The sequence below is a fragment of the Palaemon carinicauda genome, chromosome 6, assembly GCF_036898095.1.
Source record: "Palaemon carinicauda isolate YSFRI2023 chromosome 6, ASM3689809v2, whole genome shotgun sequence".
Classification (NCBI taxonomy): Eukaryota; Metazoa; Arthropoda; class Malacostraca; order Decapoda; family Palaemonidae; genus Palaemon; species Palaemon carinicauda.
This window is the reverse complement of record NC_090730.1, coordinates 27,962,780-27,968,122: the sequence shown is the minus strand read 5'-3', so window position 1 is coordinate 27,968,122 and position 5,343 is coordinate 27,962,780. Positions and strand designations below refer to the sequence as shown.

At 34.3% G+C, this 5,343-nt stretch overlaps 1 long non-coding RNA gene across 1 annotated transcript in view; it reads right to left on the bottom strand.

Moving 5' to 3' along the window:
* Positions 1 to 1,381: 1,381 nt before the first annotated feature.
* Positions 1,382 to 5,343, bottom strand: part of LOC137642529 (uncharacterized) — a 99,443-nt gene continuing 95,481 nt past the window's right edge. Inside the window, exon 4 of the long non-coding RNA XR_011044802.1 lies at positions 1,382 to 1,737. This is a non-coding gene — a long non-coding RNA (uncharacterized lncRNA). The remainder of the gene's footprint in view (positions 1,738 to 5,343) is intronic.

Here is a 5,343-nt window from a genome sequence, read left to right as displayed (position 1 = left end):
CCCTCATTCTTACTAACTATTGTGGTCTGGTATCACCGTTTGCCCGTCGGGCATGCTCGATGGTGTGGACAGGGGTTAAGACGCCCTTCCAAAGCAGAGTTCAATCATTTGGTGGCAGTTCATACTTCCAGAGTTCCACAGATATTATTCAAGATGAGTTTCCCTCATCCTACGAATAAGCTCAAGATAATGTACTCCTTAGAAACTAACTGTGATGCCTTCTTATCTGACTGAAAAGTATTAAATTTGTTCACTCATGGTTATAGACTTGGAAAAATTTGTATTAGCTATAGGATTTCAAAAATAGACTATTTGGTGTGTGTAACAGATGAAGTATGCTGATATTTCTTATGTCTTGATTCTTGCAATGACACACTCTAAATTTATTATTTTTCTACCGTTCCATTCCTCCACGATGTAAATTCGTTAAAGCACCAGTATTATTATTATCATTATTACTAGCTAAGCTACAACCCTAGTTGGAAAAGCAGGATGCTATAAGTCCAGTGAGGAAAGGAGATAAGGAAATAAATAAACTATATGAGAAGTAATGAACAATTAAAATAAAATATTTTCCAAGAGCAGTAACAAAATTAAAACATCTTTCATATATAAACTAAAAAAAAAAAAAAAAGACATGTCCGCCTGTTCAACAAAAAAAAATTTGCTGCAAGTTTGAATTTTTGAAGTTCTAACGATTTACTGCCCCGTTCTCTGGAATGTTGGCCATTAACTTTTTTCTAATTAACCCTTACCCTTCAATTTTGAACTGTTTACTCTGGATTTGAATATCTGTTAATGCATTTTAACCATAAAAGTCATGATACTGTTTTTAACCTTCACAACGGTACATAATTTTCTTCAGTTAAAATCTAGACACCATGAAGTTGGCAGTGCCTGATAAATTTATTGCAGATTACATGAATGGTGTCCCTTATCTCACTCTTACAGCAGATTATTATGACTTCTGTCTTCATTCATATCACTGCCTGTAAAAACTGAGAACACCGTATAAACTGAAATATGCCTTTGGAATCTAAAATAATTTTTTTTGAAAGTAAATATCAGAAATTTAGAAATAAAAACTATAAAAATAAACTTATCATATTATATCTTAAATTTTTTTCTAGCAAAATCATTGATAAGGCCACTAAACTACAAAGTGATAAGCTAAAGCAAACTGATAAGCACAAATCCATGCTCTATCACAGCATAACCTACGTTAATTACATCTAACTTTATACTAATTCTCTCTCTCCTTTGCATTAATAAATGTGATCACATAACAGTGTCTAATTCAGATAAGGCATTTGTAACATTTCATATATTACTACACCAAATACAAATAACAAAATAAGAATAGGAGTTTTAAAACTACAAGAAAGCAAATTATTATTTAATGTAAAACATGATTAACAAGAGGCTTTTGTTGGATAAAACTTATGTCTAAAACAAGCACAATGCATTTCACAAAAATATGTACTTTTGGGTTTATTGCACTTGTGCTAGATAACAAGGGCTTTTAGAGCATTAAAAGGCTTAACAGAAGTACTTAAAAGGAGATTTTTTTTCCCATTGGTGGAACAATTTATACATTACCTCCAATCCTTAACCCTATGATAATCTATATTATATATAAATTCCTGGTAAGAAACTATGGTATAGGCCTATCGACAACAGCATGTCAGCTGATTCCAGACGAGTTCAGTTCAGCTACGTTATTCATCAAGTCATTATCTGGAAAAGGCAAAAAAAAAATAATCAACAGTTTCTTGGGTATGATATTCACAGCTTACAAACTGAATCTAATTTCTCTGAAGTTATCAAAATATCTTGTCAAGTTCCTTATTCATAACTCAAAACTATAATTGATATAATGTAAATATATACAGTATTAGAATCTATAGACCTTATAAAAAAATTAATAATTTCTTTTTTTCTGTATTTTCCAAAGTTATTCTATGTTCCTTCCACAGTTTATCCTCTGGAAGGAATAGATTTAACACCCTAATCTAAAAGTAAAATTCAAAGCCTTCCCACACTAGTGTAATAATCCCTCTTTCCCTAATGCTCTTCCTGCCATACATGAGGCTATTCCCTACGTAGGAGGTGACATAGGCGAGGATATGACTGCTTTAGTTCCAATTCTCTCCACTGGGAGGAAAATAAAAATGCCTAAACTACAATTGTGTTACCACTATTCAGTAGGCAGGTGGGAGAGAAACTCTAATGAACTTTGGTAAGTATTTTAATAACTTATTTTATGTTAAAAATCCTGTCTACTTCAATGAATCTTCGCAATGTTAATCACTGCATTTTCTACAATTACCAGAAAATGGCATAGGGGTAATACAGAAAAGGTTTGACACATCTGCAGAAACGAGAAGTTTTCAGTTGTCTCTCAAGACTTCTCCAAGCTGTAGTCAGCACCCCATAAACACTTTACAAACTCTATTATTCTATATCATCCTCTCATCTACCATCCAAGTAATCCTATATATCTATAATGTACAACCACTGTGATACTGTAGCCATTCTAAAATTCCTTATCTAACTAGTCTTAATAACTACTAATCTTAAATTCTAGATAAACATTCCTTATCTAGCTGAAATAAGCCTGACTAACCTCAACTCTGCGTCTCTTGCTGCTACTGTGGAACCTAAGGATCAGCAATTCCCGAATCAATAACCCCTTTGAGTAATGCACTTTAAAAACCATGGAGCCCATCTACCAGTTTCCTTAACAAAATCTTGGCATTCTAAGGTCTGGCCAACACAAAAGTTCCTTGTCAACCCCCAAATGTCTGTCTGACGTTTTGTTCAAATAAATTCTTAGGGTTGTCAGTGGACAGAGACTCGTCTCTTTGGGGTTGCCCCAACTACATCCCCCAAAAGCTGGAATCTTCAGATAAATAGGCAAGGCCTTAGTTCAAGAAGCATTCTTGGTTCTAAACTCTGGTAGCAAGCACAGAACAGCACATTTGGAGAAAAAGGCTACTAAAACTAATGGGGCCAGCAACAGCATGCGCTCTCTCTCTCTCTCTCCCTCTCTCCCTCTCTCTCTCTCTCTCTCTCTCTCTCTCTCTCTCTCTCTCTCTCTCTCTCTCTCTCTGCCAAGGCTATGTGCACCAGCTACATGTCTACCTCTTAGTCAATACAGCTATATGGTCTCTTAAGGTTCATAAGGAGGTTTTCTCAGGAACTGTGGAACAATGTCCACATTCAAACATAAATGAACCTGGACTGAATTTTCCAAGATAAAAGATATTATAGTATCATGAATATTCAAGCCATTGGACAAGTACACAACACTATGTTGAAAAACTGATGCTAACATGGGCCTATAGTTGTTGATGCTCAGAACTGCAAACTCCTCCTCATACAGCAGGAACCTAAGAAATTTAAATGATTTTATCCAGAACATATTAGTGGCCAAAGCTCCCATAATTATTAGTGAACCACTGATGCTGATACAGTTTATTGATGGAATGACTCCTGGCTACTACAACTGACAACCAAAATGGCCTAATAAATCTTTTAGTTCTGAAGATATGGCATAGACACTCCTGCAATCAGAAGAAGTATGATGTGATTTTAATGGGTTAGATAATAATAGGGGATTATTTCTTGACCGAGATTTCCCAGCTTCCTAATGTAAGATAATACTGAAGTATTGTGCAGATGAAGGGCTATGATCTGTCCTAATATGTACTAAGTCACCTGAACTCTTCCATTCTCTCATAACAGGCCCCATCTAAAACAATTATTAAGTAGCTCTTCCTATTTTTCTGTCCATAGCGCCACGATCTACTAAGGAGACTTTAATTCTCTGTTGATGCATTGCAAAACATTATGACAGAGATACACATAGTGATACACCTTTTACAGCAGCCATGAACCATCACACTACTGATCACTGTTACGAGTTGGCTCAGTTTAACAAGAAACATCATAATGTTATTAGCTAACACATCTGAAGAACTAACAAACAAACGGCTTCTTTCATAATCCACAAACTAATGAACTATCCTATCTAATTTGGCCAAGGCTGATTCAAATTTAAATAACTGTATTGTACTGTACAGTAAGGGGCAACACTTACAAATTAAAAGCCGACTTAAATATTCAAGCTACTATAGACAGGCTAAGCAGCAAAATATCATACCACATTTCAAATTACCAATTCAAGTAAAAGTGCAATGCTGTGTTATAAATTATCATTGTCATTGATAGAAACTTTAATAAAACCGCAGGATCAAAACACTCGTGCTCAACAGTGCCAGCCAGAAAGATTTGTCTTATATAGGAAAATTTACATATAATTCACTAACTTTAGGGTATCTAAGCAATTTATTACCAGTTACACCTAAATTGTGAAAATACAAACAAAACTTCCTCAATATGTAGTTCCTGACAAAAGGGGGGAGGATAGTGCCACCATTGCACCTGATGCAGTTCATTCTAGGATTTACCCAAGTGCTTTAGCAGCTTCCCTATGACCCGTAAATTCACACACCTTGTACTTTACTGCCATTCCAGATTTCTCTCTTCCCTCTTGCTTTCCCCCCTCTGAAATTTTACTTCATAGTGCAACAGTAGGATCCCCCCCCCCCTTACACCACAATGCTCCAAATTCATAAATCAACGCATAAGTGGTTTTTTAAATTTTTCATTTGAATACATGAAATATGGTAAAAAGTAGTGTTGACTTGTGTCCTTAGTACTTTATATAAGGATTGGGTTATGTACCTCAAGCAATGATCACCCTTTGGCAAATGAGTGAGGCAAATTAAAACTAGGTATAAAATACTTACAAGTTGGAGCCTTTTTCTTAAATGCTATAGTACTATAAATTGTTATCAGATTTAATGCTCATACAGTATAGTCGTTTTTATATAAATATCGTGGGTTTTTAAGATGTCAATAGGCTCTCGCAGGAATGGTGATTGAAAGCGTTTTTAAGAGGAGAATGTGGAGAGTAATTTTGAGTAAGAGTAAGTTCAAAAGCAAACAAAACTTTAATTATAAAACAGAAAATAGTGTTGGTATTAATGAACGAAATGAAGGGCGGCAGACTTTATACCAATAAAATTCTTGTGTATTTATGATAAAAAGTTTTTCTGCTTATTACTGCAATAATATTAGGAATGTTATACTTACATGCATGTAATTATAAGTTTTAATTGTAATCATGTACATAAACTACGAGTGTTGTTTTCGTACAAAAAATCAATATTCAAAGCAATTCCTTCATTAAGTGTTTTTATTAAATGCATTATTTACAGCTTTATAGTAGTTAAATATATTCCAATGACTCTATAATTATAAATTGTAATTCTATCA